Genomic DNA, 16410 nt, shown 5'->3' with positions numbered 1-16410 from the left:
AGGAATCTGGTCCAGTTTAACACAGTGCATACCCTCACTCTCACAGTATTTTTCCTTTTTAGCAAGTAGTTCCTAATTTACAGTTATTTCTAAGATACATACAAAAAAACTTCCAACCCACAACATGCGCATCAATCCTTTATGCCTGGGGAAACAGAGGCACAAGAAATAGAGTCTGCTCTCAGGGAGGTTAGCCTAGTGAAGCAAGGGACATACTGACTCACATGCAGGAGTGAACTGAGCGATATACATACCCGTCAGTCCTCAGGACGGTACAGCTTAAGAGAGGGTTTTCCCTGCTGTGTCTTTTAATGCTATCTTTCAGCTCTCCCTGTAAATGTGCTCATATAGTTGAACCTGGCAATGCTGATGTCTTGACTGTGTAGTCACTCTTACATCTTCTAGCGTCTTTTGCATCACTACCAGAGCCACTACTGGACAGTTAACACCACTCTACTGAAAATACATCTGTATCCTAGTGATTAAATGAATGCATAGTGCCAAATTATAAAACAGTATCTGAGGCATTTTAATTCTGCGCTTTCACTGCACTGAAAAGAAACAAAGGCCCGCCCCCCAACCACACAACTCCAAAATTACTACAGTGGCTAGAAGCAACCTTACATAATTCTCCTTTCCGATGACAACGATTGCACTATTTGCAATTGAAACAATCCTTACAAACCTTGGCTTGTCGCTGAGCTATACTGACCAGATGTCTTGTACAACAAAGACATGAGAAGTTTCTGGAAAACTAGCAAAGAGATGATAGCAGATAAGCTACAATGGGAATGAAATAATAATCATGTATTTGCATTGATAAGAAAATAATTACTATCCAGCAGCATCAGTGTTAGGAAAAGAGAAGACAACCTAAAAGAATTTACAATTTAATTAAAAGAAGCAGGCAAGGGTTGAGCATGGTAGGTTGTGCCATAGTACATTAACACCCAAACAACTATCAGTTTTTATAGGCATCTGCCAAAAGACAGGTCTAAGTATGAGAGGAATTGTGACAGAAAGCATGCAGTGTTTCAGAAGGACATTTCCACTTATTCTGCTTCTACTTAGCTTGGATTACAGAAGAGTCTTGGAGCTCAAGAACTTTCAGATAAAAATAACCCTAACCCCGTGTTCAAAGACTGCACCTGTGCTTTTGCTCCAAGCAATGCTTCAATTGCTGGTGGGCATCCAGTCCATGTTACTAGATAACAGCTAGGCTGAAATAACCTTTGCACAATGCACACAATGTGGGCACGAGGTCCCCACCACCACCTCTTCTGCTCTCCTGATCTGCCCGTTTCTACACTTCACAGTATCTGCTGGTAAAGACATAGCCAATACCATTCAAAAGGGATCATGTGAGAGACAGATAACCTTGGTGTGATGGGAAAGAGAAGACCTGGATTAATGAAGCAGGTTTGTGAGCTGCATGTACAGAGACAGCAGTTGAAGCTGTATTTGCAAATAAAAAGGGAAGAGATGATATGGAGGGGTACCAAGAAAGATCCCTCTAAAGCACTTACTGAAGTGATGATCAGAAAGCTAAGAGATCTGTTAAATAACAAAGCTATGGAAACCAAGAAAAGAAATAGATGCTTGAAAGAAGAATGAATGTGACTGATGGCACCTAATACATAAAAGAGGATGATTTTGAGATTTAAGAAGAGGTAAGCACATTCTTTAGCAAGAATCATTTCAATGGAGTCCAAAGAATGGCAATGCATTAAATAAAATATGATGCAACAGACAAACATGATTTTTAATGTTCTCAGAAATACTAATGTCACAGTGGTTTTCTAACAAAACTATTGAATCATTTGCCTTGGAATTTTTCTTTTGAAGTCTGTATCTGCCACTCAAGACTTGCAGGTAGCTAAATACTGAACTCCTACTCCCCAGTTATTACTACCAGCTGGTGCAAACTGGCACGTCAGACGGCACGAAGCAATTAAATGTTTTACTCTGAAGAAGCTTCAACATTCTGCCATAATAGATCAGATAAGGCCTCTGAAATGGATGTGACACATGATAGCTATTCAGATAGTCTAACTCAGACTGGGGTCTTTTCCAGTGCCAGTTCAGGTGAGTTTCGAACTGTCTTTCCCTCTCACCAGCTACCTTGTAGAAGGTCAGTGCCACAGATGACAGACAGGTTGCTATTTTGCAGTTGCTTACAAGTTTCATCATCACACCTGAAAATACTGTGAATCACCCTACATTTGCTATGGTCCTGAACTACACGATATGCAACCAAAAATTTGTACTGATTGAGAAATCTGTTCTGATCCAGAAAGAAACTAAATAGTTTTAGATACATTAATCAACATAGAAGAGTTAAATACAGGTCTAATAATTTCCCTAGAGCGTGGACCAGACTTTAGATAATAATCACTTCTAAAGTGACAAATAATACGATACAAATGATAAATGCATATTCTGGATGAAAATTCTGGCACGGGTGTTTAGTCTGTAGCCTCAAATGCAAAACTGGGCACTAAGTTGTCGTTTGCCCATACCAGGTCACTTGACTTTGTGATTAAGAAGTGGCTGAGGGCAAAGAAAAAGCAAGCTATCCCAAAAGCATTCTGATTTTCCACACTTCCAAACCCATACAACATGCTAAAATACATGAAGGCTGCTGCCCAAGTTCTTGCTTTGATTTATTATTCACCTATCATATTTGTTAACAACAAGCAGTCTTCTTTCTCTTGTCACAATTAGGCCCATAGCTTGCTCAATTTGGCAGTGACTTGTGGGATATTGTTCATGATAGACAGAATATAGAAAAAATAAAGAGCTTATTGAGCTAAAATTACAGAATGAAAATGAGACATGTGCTCAGGGCCAGAGCTGTTTGTTATCAGCTGACGCTTTGTCAGGAGCAAAATATAACAGTTGGTACAAACAAGAAAATTTTGAGCAGACTAGAAATGTATAAACATGAGTGTATAAAATATGACCTCATGAAAAAAGCTGTATCTCTTTCCATTGATAACTCTGAAGGAGAGACTGGAATGAACAACTGGTTTAGGATAGGTTAAAAAGTGAAATTTATCTATGCATGAGAACTTGAGTGACACACAGGCGTTTTTGCTGACAGTTCACCCAAGGTGAGTTTCAGCTAAAACTAAAGTGCTTGCTCAAAGAAGTGATGTGACTGGCAATGAGGAATACTTCAAAGTCACGTTGAAACAAAAAGCACATAGCAGGGAATCCACCCCTGTTGAAGTCAACTCAAGTACTGCTGTATGTTTGAGAAGGACTGGTATTTCTCTGATGGGATGCTTTTCTTGTCCCCAGACCCCCATTTGATTACAGATGTAACTACTTTTGCTTGTAAACATTATCACTAAGGGATTGTTCTTAAATACTGTTTTCTTACATATGCAGAAAGTGCTAATTGATGAAAAGAGCATGTGTGTGTGCAAGTATTTAAGTAGATATATATAAAAAATAATCCTGGAATTATGTTAAAACCAGTTAAGTTCTATGGAAATGAAATACGCTTGCTTTTTATTTCTGATTTTTCCTTCCTTTAACAAAGATGTTTTTTAAACACAACTTCTGAAAAGGTGTATTTTGCTTAATCTCAAACATGTTCCAAAATATGAACTCCATTAGACTAACATTAGACTCATGCTAATGCCACTGAAATCCATCATCATAACCTTCAGAAATTGGTGGGAATTTTGAGTAATGATATAGGTAGGATTCTATGATGCACACACTTTAAAAGGAATATGCACTTATTTCACCCCTTATTATATCCAACTCTAACCACATTTTTTTTACCATTTCTTCTGATTTCCTCATACATATGCACAACTCCTTTCTCTCCCATTCTGTTTTAACATTCACTTCCCTTTTTGTCTTCTCATCATCACGCTTGCCTACAGCCTTTCAGGACATAATACTGTTTCAGCACGGTGGGTCACGTTATCAGTGAAACACAGAGAAGTCAGGGGGCTGTGGGTGGGTGGAATGCATTTTATCAAGTGCACTCATCAAAAGACAAGCATGACTCTCAAGAAAAAAATCTTATTTCAAGTGTGCTTCCTGTGTTTTCATTTGGATGGAGTTTCATTTGCACTGCTAGTAGGACACAAGCAGGAGGTTATTATATGAACCCTAAGAAAAGAGAGGAATCACTAGAACACAGAAATAGAAAGATACCATGCTGTGATACAAGTGGAACATTCCCATGTTAAACTAAACAAAGCTGAATCATGTATACATAGCCATATAGCACAGTGCAATTGGAAAAAAAATGTCATCTGGCTTAGTTATCACTTTGTTCTGTTACGTATTGTTTTCACGTGATGATTTTTGTTCCAACAGCTAGCAATGCATAACACAGACCGATCTGTTTAATTTGCTGGTTGTCTTGAAAAGTAAACTCTATTTCCAATACTTTGCAATTCAGCTTTTACAACTTGAAAACAAATTATGAATCCACAGAAAGGTTCCTGGCTGGTCTGGACTTGGTGCTGCTTGACATTACTGTTAAAATTGGGTAGACCACCTTCCAGCATTCTGTAGTTGTCCAGTTGGGGTTTCACTCTGGTAGATTTTGCACAGGGTTTATGTTTGTTTCAGTTGAGTCAGATAGGCTGAAAGTTATTAGGAAAAATGTAGCAAATAATTTTAGCATGCTAAAAGTGTCCCATTCAATACCAGAGCTACTCCTGAAAAAGAACATATATGCATGCTTTAAACTGCAAAATGTGAAAACCGTTGTATATTTACCAGTGTTTAACCTTCCCTCTTGTGCTAGTCTATGGGTGAGTTGGTCTGCATTCCTAAAAATAAATTATTACCCTCTGACTTAAAAGATTATTAGGCAGTTAAATAGTAGCTACAATACTATGTAATATCAGTTTGGGTTCAAAGAGTAATTAATCAGAAACATAGTATTTCTTTACTCTGATACTTAAATTTGAGAAGAAACTTCTTCTCAGTGAGGGTGACAGAGCACTGGAACAGGCTGCCCAGAGAGGTTGTGGAGTCTCCTTCTCTGGAGACATTCAAAACCCGCCTGGACGCCTTCCTGTGCAACCTCATCTAGGTGTTCCTGCTCCGGCAGGGGGATTGGACTAGATGATCTTTTGAGGTCCCTTCCAATCCCTAACATTCTGTGATTCTGTGTGATTCTGTGATAACCACTCAAGAATCATGTTGTTGGGTTGTTCCCAAAGCCAAAATACAGCAATCACTTGTTTATTAACAAGATACTAGAGAACAGATTTCGCACCTTCTTGAGGTCTTTCTATGCCTCATTCCTGTTAATTCTGGAGACCTTTACTGCATTAGTATGCCGGTTACTAGGAAAAGTAAATGTGCTGCATAAACACCACCCTTTGGTATCTCCAAGAGGTGGAAAAATCATTACAAATTGACAGCAAGGATACTCAGTAAGTCTCTGAAATATTAACTAGCTTCACCATGGCATTACAGAATAATAATCCTGGCAATTTTCAAGCTCTGTTTGGTCGTGCTTGAAGACCTTTAATCAGGCTGAAGGTGAAGAATTTACATGACATAACAGGTCCTTATAACTGTCAGTATTTTTTTCATTTCTTCGTTCAGGTTGAGTTATTCCTTTAAGTTCACAAGAACACATTCCAGAATTCTTAATGTTATTCTGTCAACTTTTTATCATCATTCCCAAAGCCTACCCAGGATGTTTTATTATAGTTAGCAGCCTTCTCCAAACACTAACAAATGACAGCAGGTAATCAATGGCTGGACAGCCAGAATTCCATGTTGATTAGCAAAGTTCATTCATAATTCATAGCCAGTAGCTCTAGTGCATTGTATCAAACTATTTATGTGACATGGTTAAAGCATCAGCTTTAGAAAATTTTCAGTGTGTATCTTTGGAAAAATTTCTGTATTCCTAAAGCTCTAATGTCAGTTGCTGCTTTGTACGAGATTGCAATTCTTACTCTGGTGTCAAATACCAGACTGTCCAATATGCTTCCATTCACCTCTCTGCTCCTTTACTATCAGAACAGTGCTCTCCTGAAATACAAAAGCTCTTCCAGTAATTTAATATATTTATTTAATCTAAACCAGAGAGTTCAAAAACACTGAGGCGAAGAGCAGCCTTTTTTTTCCCTATTTAAACTGGCATGTTTGTCTTGTCCAAAATTTCATGCTAATCAGTAAGTGTAAAGGTGTATTTCACAGGTAAATCAGACTGTGCAAGAAGCAACGAGCTAAGCTCGTTGAAAACAGCAACATTATTCAACACTTTATAGTGTGTATCTGTGAGGCCTATTCAAATTAATTATAGCAAGAATACTACTACCAGTGCTTTCATACTCCAGTTTAGATGACATGGGTAGCAGTTACAGATTTAATACAGTGTCGCTTCACACTCCTGTGGTTAAACACCACTATGAATGCACAAATAAATACAACAAAGAAGAACTACAGAGAGCTCTCGTGATTCATCTCGTGGTGAGGGTTTCAAGCCGTCACGCTTCTGATGGAGACGTCGTCAGCTCAGCGACTCACCCTCGGATGCCGTTGCAGTCAATGAGGAAAAACAGACTCTTTGAGGCTCCAGTTCATCTGACCTATATTAGATGAGATGAATCATACTCTGGGAGTGCCTGTTCCTTGACTATAAAGGGAGACGAGACGATTAGCTGAGATGTAAATGCCTGCATCCTACATATTAGACATCTACATCAGTATGACGAAACCCACTCTTACTGTCCAGGTGTACGTGAATGACTCATGTAAATTTAGCTCCATGTGATCCAGGAGACACTGTACTTCACAACAGTTATATTTGACAAGAACAGTGTCATCAGCAGGGAGGCCAACGCACTTTTTAGTTAAAGCTTTTAAAAATGCCTTAACCGATGACTTTATGGATTTTTTATTTTCTTAATGTATGAGAAAAATCAACCATGAAATATGATTGAGTGTATCTCTGTCTGTCTCATTTTGCCTCATGTGAGATGACTGCCCCCAGTGACATTAATGGCACATCCCTGTGCGTTTCTACATACATTCCTCCACTGCCTCGGGCAGGCTCATTTTCTTTGGCTACTCATCAGACCATGTTTTGGTCTAGATGTTTCTATATGTTTAAGCACACGTTTAAGCTTCTCAGGCACACCACAGGTATCTAAGTTGTCTGCTTCACTCCATTTCTCAGCCACAGAGCCTGTGACCCAGCTGCTGCATGCCCAGAGGCAGTGTTGCATACCATGGGTTCCACCAGCAGCTTTGGCAGGAATACCTGAATGACAGCAAAGGTCTGAGATGTTTTGCAAAATAACCTATAGAAAGGACACAGTTTATTTGCAGGGAAAGCAGCGTCACCTGTGATCCAAATGTAGAGAGCAAACTGTGGAAACCCCTTCATCCAGCATCCTCAGCATCACAAGAGCCCTTCAGGCCTCTCTTCAGCAATTTCAGTCACTTTTGCTGTTTCGGCCATTCTGCCAGAAATACTGAAATACTGCCGTTTAAGGCATACGGCTCCTGAATACTCTGCTTAGATTGCTCAAATGCAACACCCAAAAGCTTTCCTTAAATGACAAAATATGCTCCTCTATGTTTTCTGAACCTGACAATGCCTACAACATCTTGAGTAATCTGGCCTCTCTTCCCACTACTAACTAGTGATTTCTCTTCTTCTTCTCAGCTAGAGATTTTCATGGCTTTACCCAACTGTGAAGGCCAACCGGGAGAACTGGATTTGCTTTACTTTGGTCAATCTTCTGAGCATATTCAGTACAGTAGTTAGATAGAGCCAGTCCTCATTTTCTTCCTTGAAGCCTTCACATAACTACTGTAAGTCACAGGAGCATCTTTGTCAGCAATTTTCAGATTTTGTTTGCTTTTGTGTGTGTGTGTGATCAATCTATAGAGTTCCAAAATCTATTAAGAGTTCATAAGATATTTAGAGGAAGTGGCTTGGTACCGTCACATTTCCATTATTGCTTTTTAAAGGAAAAACAATAAATCACAAATCAGTAAACACTGAATTTTAATGGATAATTCAGGATAATTTCAATGAGAGTTTCACTGGTTTAATTTGAGGCCAGAACAGTAATAATGCAATTCAGAATTTTCAAAGCTAGGCATTTAAAATTAACCTTAAAACCTGTGTATAAATATGAGTTTGAAAATTTTCACCAGAAGATTTTGCCATCTGTGAGAAATCAAGAAATCAGAGATACACCAACCTTTTACATTTGACAGCACCCACTGCTTTTGTATAGAAGGCACTGAACATAGCATTGGTGTGAAAACAAGTTACCAAATTATCCTTTAAGAGAAAAGATTCAAAAACAAAGCGGAAAATGCACGGAATAGAAAAGCATTGAAAATCACGGTATTCTTCTAACATAGTACTTAAACCGCAATACTCTTTCTCTACATTAGCTGTAGAGAAAAGGGAAGGTAAAATTCCTTTTTTTCCTTTGTATATAGTTTTGACTTTATACTGTTGTATATTGCCTGCTCTTTGTGCCTGTAACTATGATCTGTAGTTAGACACTCACTGCTGAACAGAACAGATGAGACACGATTTTTGGCCCTTTCTTGACTGGAGACAGTCGGCTACAAATATGATACAAAAAGACAAAAGGTTTTTTTAAGTTTATTTTGTATTCAAATCAATATATATTCATTCCTTAAATAAAAAAACCCAACCAACCAAACAAAAAACACAGCTCTTGTTTCCTGCAGGAAGCAGGGTATTTTATAGTTTCAGACTTTGTATTATTTATTTTAATTCTCAGTCTTCCTGTAAGTATTTTTTTAAGAGATCTCAGGTGTTTAAAGCAGCTACTTGCCTTCACAAGACATGCAAAATGGTGTTCCATTTTGACTTCCTGAAACCATGAACTGACAAAAAGAAAATCCTTTGAAGCAAAGCTGTAACTCCCTCAGAAATTCAGTATGTGAATAGACCTGCTCTTAATGAATTAAGTTCCTAAAAGCTGAACTATGTGAAAGCAAAGAAGCTGTCTACTGCCTCCCGTAGCCATAGACATTTTGTAAACAGATGCCTTGATAAGTCTCCACCAGCCACATCTGTGTCCTGACCACATCACTTGATCTCGTAGGATCAGTTCCATCTCAGCAGACACCGTGCTGGAGTGTAGCTGCTTTAAACTCGACAAAATCACACTGGACACTTTGCTGAAACTACAAATATAAACACTTCAGAGGGTCTGACCCCAGATTAAAAGAAAAAAGAAGTGGTACATTAACATACCCCGAGGACCCTACTTAACTGAATACTTGCTTTTGTGTTTTAAACCACAAGCACACAGAGAAAAACACTAAAATCAGCAGAGGAATTAAAAAATTGACTATGCTGGAGAAGCAGCAAACAGAAATAATTGCAAGGAATAAGCTTGCCTGAACAAAGAAAAACAGGATGAAAAACAACACACTTTTCTCTTAGCTGAAATCCATTCTCTTGCTCCTCCGCCTAAGCAAGCATTTATGTGTTCCTATGTGTGCATCACAAAACAAAAGTATTTGCCATATGGGCAACCTCGTGATTTTCCCACACTGATACTTTCAGCTTGTGTTTTTAGTTTGCATCAGTGAGAGATTTTTGTTGGCAGGGAAGAAGACAGGAAGAGGCAAAAAAAGGCCCCAACAGGTGTCTCGCCCAGGGAGGTGAGGTTAACTTAGGGATGCTAATTCTCCTTCACAACAGGCGCCGTGTTTGAGCCGAAGCAGTAACTCTCACTTTTGTCTCTGCTTGTAAGCCATTACTAGAGTCTCCTGCTGCCTCTTCTCACTTCTTATCTCTCCAGCTAATCTTAGTCTTAAATCTTTTTCTGCTATTACCAGAAAGATGAGAAAGATGGCTGCGGGCTATTGGCAACTGTATATAGTGTCAATACGAACTGTCACTTGAAGTCTAGCATCATGATTTTCTCTTCTGTTTTTCTAGGCAGTTTTGAGACTCCAGGGAGACAACAGTGAGAAGATGATAACTATGCAATACAACGGATGTGACGTAGATGTTACGTACACATACCTAACATGACTTTATCTGGAGGCTCAGGTAACAAGAAGAGAGTTAATATTCTCTCTTCAATCTTAGTAGATTTAAGGATATTGCTTTTTGCAGACTGAATCCCTCTGGTAGCTGGGTACATACAAGTCACTACTCAGGAACAGAAAAAACTTTGTTCTTCGAAAGTGTGTATGTGAAAAGTTACAACAGCATGAAGCAAGCAATGGAAATAAAATCCTTTGTTAATAAATCCATGCAAAACTAGGCAGTACAGATAAGCTGCTGGTAGGTGTCAACAACTGACCACTGTTAACTTCCAGCTTTGAAACAAATACCATCTCAGAAGAAAGCTGTGGCCATGATGAACTGCTGTTGCAAATTATGAACAAAACTTTGGAACAGAAAACCCTTGTGAGAAGCAGAGAGCTCACTGTCACCCCTGCAGTGCTGCTGCTTGGTGTCCTGCCTATTGAATGATGCCGAGAACAGGAGCAGGAGAACTGGATCTCATCTCAGGTCACAGCCTGACTTCACCAGCTATCTACTGAAGACATGAGGGGGATACCTGGCATACACTGGCATGGTTGTATCGTTAGGATGCAAAGGGTGCTGTATAAATCAGTAGAAACTCCAGAGGTCTTACTATTGGGTTACAAGACTATCAGGCTACAGAGGTGATATGACATACAAACACCCCTTTTTCCAAAGACTGCTTCATAAATTTTAAATCCATCATGCCCTCTTCAAGTTTCTCTGGTCTGGCTCTGTATAGCAAAGAGCAGCTATATTATCCTTTTGTTCTTGTGCTGATTCAGTAAACACCATTTGATCAAAACTGAAGATGATGGTACGTAAATTTCTGAGGGCTAAGACTGATGCCGATGGGCACGGTCATCCACCTGATCTACTTCAAGTACAGTCTCCCTCAGTGCTTAACTGATTGTAGAGGGATTGATGCCTTAAGGGCTAGGAGATTTACTCTTTTTTCAGAAAAAATGGTTGAAAAAGAAAATTAAAGAGTTAGTGGATGTGAAGGATTAGTGATTAAACATGGGCTTTTATTTAAAAGAACCAGTAAAAATGTAATTTTGGTTCAGAATAAATAAATTAAGAGCCTATTTTGGGCAATACTCTTTCTTCCCTATAAAATTTTCCATGTTTATACAGAAACAATTAAAATAAATGCTTTGATGCTCTGTCTACTCATGTTCTATCTTTTAAATAACAAAGAACAATCCTCCTCCAATCTCTTCTACAGACAGTTTTCTAATCAATATTTTTTATCTTTTTTTCTTACAATTATTAGTAAAGTAGCACTAGAGTAGCAACACATTATGAGAAGCTGGACATTCAGTTACTTCCTGGAAACTTAACGGAGTTGCATTTGAGAAATTTGGGGTTTATTTAACCACTCCATTTGGGACCCTGGTGAAACAAGTTCTCAAATATGTACATACATCTCCTTCCGTATTTAATGTATCTAAGATCCAAGCTTGTGGTTTAAATACCGAGGAAAATATTGTTAGTATGTCAATGTGCATTTCTGAATCAAATCTTCTCATCTGAACAGAGAATTAACAGCTGAATGTTTCTCATTCAGAGGCTGACTCTCCAGCAAATGTCTCAAAAGAAGATTAAGCTGACTGAGATTAACTTTGAAAATGCCTGGATTTATATACACATGTATAGTTTACAGCACATTAGTAAGTATTACTTTCAAAATGTCAAAAATACATCATGTGAAACAAATTAACTGTGCATGATGGAAGGCAGACTTGTGAATTTACAGTTATGTGCTTCTCAAAACACTGTCTACCTGCCTTTACTTGGCTTCCTCTTAAATCCTCAAATTCTCATTATTATTTCTAATAAGTTATTCAAACCAACAGTTCTATATAATTCGTATTTCCAATTCTATTACATCACCTATAAGAACATTATTTTGCGCCTGAGTAACAGAGGTCAGCCAAAAGCTTGTATCTGTATCTTTTAGCACTTGCATGAGCGTCTTCTATGTTAAGGAGAGATGTGCATGTGTGTGTCCTGAAACAGTGAACTCAAAGGACAAATCATCTTCCGCACAAAGCCGATGACTTCAGTAATTTGTCATTTAAAAAAAAAATTTCTGTCTGCTAACATCATCAGAGGGGTCTGACTCAAGTGATGGGATAGAATTAAGTGAACTTTACTTACAATTACACTAAGAGGTTAATCCTTTTTTCTGTAGTTACACAAATGTCTCTTTGACATCAGTGTGAAACTGAAGTTTGTAGACAAGTTTGTTTGTTTATGATCCAGCATAGGGTTGTTATTTACAAAAAAATCCTTCTTTTTCAACATTATCTGTACATAGAGAGTACACATTTACTACACACAATAGTATTCTTTGTGCTTTCTAATCATCGACACTCATGCAACTCAAAGCCTCCAACCACTTCACCCAGCTGCAGAAGCAGGTCCCCTTTGAGGGATCAGAAGGACATATAAAGGTGAGCTCAGCTTACCACTTTGCTCCTCACAGGATCAATTCAGATAAAACAATTACTTCACTGCTACCATGTCTAAAGAATATTTTTAGCCTGACAGAGCAGGAGGAACTCAAGGTCCTTGCATAGCCATCAGTCGACCACGAGCCTGGTTACTCTTCCAAAGGTGCCTCACAAACATTTCTTGACTGCACAACCAGCTTCTGCAGAAATACGCCTTACTATTAGTTATGTGTTTCTGAATGAAACATGACTGGAAATTTAAGATGTTCCCCCTCTACACTTCACAGAAGTGACTTAATGTTAAAAGACGACATAAGTTTCGTAGAAGATGTTTCCATGTGTTTCCACAGATGCAGCTCTCTCAATTTCCACATCACCATGAGTCGCTCTGTGCTGGTGGACAGGGCCCTCCCTGGGAGGGTGAGGCCGGCCTGTCCAGCCTGGCACAGAGCTCCCATGCCACCATGTGCCCCAGCACCCCGTCGGGTCAGGCTTGTACTGACAGAGACATTTAATCTGGACACATGCATTTAACTTTTCAAACCATGTATTTTTACAAGCTCATGAAAACCGAAGATGACAAGAAGGCAGGTGCTTGGTCCTACTCCAGCTCCAGAGCTCCAGGAGGCACAGCTGCATTGCACACCTTAACCAATGCTGCAACTGCACTCACAAAACATCCCAGTCATCACCCACAAATCATCAGCTCAATCCGCTTACTTTAACCCATCCCCTTACAAAAACATATTTTAAAAAATCAAATAAACTGACACACCGATGTAAAAATAAAACCCAAACATTTCAGTCTGTGACCAGAATTGTCACTTTTTTCTGTTACTTTTTTTCCTCTTGGAAGAATGGATTTGGTTATTTATACGACCTCAGTTGGCATACCAAACAGAGAAATGTTAGACTTAAAGCATGTGGCACTTGCAGAAGTATTTTTCAACTTCAGCATGGTAGGGTGAAAAGCAAGAGAAGACATTCCCGTGACAGACAGGGAGCCAGGCAGGGAGCAGCACATTGCTTAGCACTGCTCCACAGGGCCTCACCCTGTGCGAGAGAGATCTGGCCTTATGCTGCACCTCTGTCAAGGACTGTATTTCACACTTTATGAATCCGATTTTCTCTTTCTGATGAGTACTTTATGTATTTTTTACAAGATAATATAGATTATATTATTATATACACAGCATACCACAACGTATGATTGATACGATTTTTGTTATATACATATATATGGGCACAGATGGGGGAAAATCCCCATTTATGTAGGTTATGAGGATGTAATGGGAAGGAAAATGACAAGAAGAGGAAGAGTAGAAGGAAGGAGGAGTACTCCAGCATGTACCAATGTATATTAAAGGTTGGCAACCATTTGGTACCACATCTGACAAAAGTTTGTCTACCACCTCTAACAGCCGATGGCAATTCCAAGCCGATTCGTATTCTTAGTTATCATCACCAAACATAGTGCTTAATAAAGGATTTTCAGGAAGTTTTGGAACACTCACTCCGCTTTAAAAATATTTGCTTGAATCTGTAAAAAACCAATGGAACTCAGTTACACGTTACAGCCAAACAGCAAGAAGTCTTTCCAGTTTCCAAGGATATATTTGAAAGCAAGAGAAATTTGGTTGTCAATAGCCAGTAGCTATGACCTTGTTATGAAAATTCACAGGGATTAAAATATCAGCACTGTACATTCAGTCTATTCAAATTTCTTCTTTTATCCTCAGTCACATGAGGAAGTGAAACCATCAGTGACATGAATAGTAACTATATAAGGAGAAACATAATAGGAGATGGATTATTAACAAAAAGACAGTTGAAAGCCCCTTCACATGAAAAGATACTTCCTTGCTCTTAATCATGAAATAGTCTTTGCACAGGCTAATTGTACAATGTCTTCAAAAATAAGAAGAACTTTTGAAAAGTGCCCTTTTAAAGCTGCCACTTTCATGGTCCTATGCAGAGAGGAACTGGGACTGAGGTTTTGCAGCAATCTGACGAAATACATGGTTAGTTTTCTTTCAAAGCTGATTTTTACCTTGGAAGGAAGAACATAAGTAAAACTTGAAGATAAGCTTTATGAAAAATCTGCCACAAGTTTAGCAAAATTAAAAAAGGTTCAGAAAGAGAGGAACATCTATTATGCATAGCTTGAAAGATGCCTGCTTCAATTTGCAGGCCTCCATATGACTGTGCCTAAAATGAGTGGCAAGGGAAGCACAGAAATCTATTCCCTCGCAACGTATTTCCGGATGTGTAATGGTACCTGCAGAAAATGCTTCCATCAGACAGTCCTAACGCACCCTTTAAGTGATCCCACCCACAAGAGGCTTCCTTTAATTTCTAATTGCTCACAGTGTGTACCTGTGGCACACGGGAACTCACAGGAGGTCCCTGGAGAATGGTGAGGAGGCTCAGCTGGCTGGAGTAGATGACACTGCGCTTGGAGCAAAGCAGAATATTGCTGCTGGATGTGTGTGCAGCATTTCAGACAATGTCAAGCTGGTGAGGTGCTGATGGCCATGGGACAGTGGAAGAACAGAGGATTTGAGGAGGATATTGGGTTGCTGAACAGTGAAAGTGGAAAAGGGTTATGGGTGACGCACAAAGCGATGGAGTTAACTAAGCTGAGATTTTGGGAAGAATTGGGCAACAGAAGATGGCACGTGAAGGCAACACGAAGCTCTGGATAATAAAGGGGAAGGCAGCAAATGCTGGTCACGGGGAAGGCTGAGGCAATGCCTCTGCGGAAGACAAAGGGCGTTGAGAGGAGAGCCAAAGGCAGCGCTGCCCGCCCCATGCAGAGAAGGACAAGATGCAAGATGTGACAAGTTGTATTGCCAGTTCAAACAAATACTGTGGGAAAATGACAACTAACTGCAATTAAAACTGTCTGCAAACAAAATCAGTGTCAACCAAGTTATTGCCAAAGAAATACATGTATAAAGAGTAAAAAGTAATTGTACACAGGTTTTTAAACATTTCCCTTTTGGTTTGGAGTCATCGCTTTGGGTTTTTTAAATGCAGGTAAATTAAGCTGGGAACATATGTAAAAATCCATAGCCTTGAACATAAAATGAAAAAAAGAAAAAAACCCTCAACCTTACTTTTTGCTTCTCATTTTATGAAAGGTAGCACTGTAACTTTTTCTTTCAACCTATAACAAGGTATAGTTTTCAAAATCTCTAACATCAGCTCTCAATGTACCTAAAATATCCCCCAGTCAGCTCTGATGGACTCTGGGGATTACTGATGGGGTGCTATCAATTCAGGATGTAAGACATTTGCAATAAAGATGGGAAGGGTGCACTTTTTTTTGCAGAGATTTATTTGGCTGTTGGAAGACACATGACAAGCAGGCTCTTCCCCCTTTTCCAAAGCTCCTAAACACTGGGGCCACCCTCCCAAACCTCCCTAAAGTGGTACCCATGCATAGCTTCACCGCTTTACATTTCCTCCCTGAGACAGTTGCTGATTCCTTCCCCTCCTCCCAGCAGAGCACCACACAAAGGTCAGGCAAAAGCCTTTGAGATTAAATTGTAAGTGATTAAAATTTCCATTATTTTGTGAACTTGTTCCACATATTAAAGAGCCCTAATGGAACTTGCACACATTTGTGCAGGTAGGAAGGCACATGATGACAGGAATTAAGGAAATTAATTCCTGTGCTTTGGACTGAAGTAATCTTCCAGAATGTAATTGGCTTTCAATCATTCACACACAACATGCCCTTCACCTTTAAATGGTAATTCATTTTACCATACAGGTTTTGAATTCCATTTATGTGAGGCTTGAAGAAAGCTCCCATCTCTGTAGTAAAATACAGTGTACATGCTTTGTCCAGGTGGAGACCACATCACAGTGTAATTTAGATCTCTGATGTACACATCTCCATGATATTTT

Source organism: Mesitornis unicolor, unplaced genomic scaffold (genome assembly GCF_000695765.1).
Source record: "Mesitornis unicolor isolate BGI_N332 unplaced genomic scaffold, ASM69576v1 scaffold27665, whole genome shotgun sequence".
Taxonomy (NCBI): Eukaryota; Metazoa; Chordata; class Aves; order Mesitornithiformes; family Mesitornithidae; genus Mesitornis; species Mesitornis unicolor.
This window is presented reverse-complemented; position numbering follows the sequence as displayed.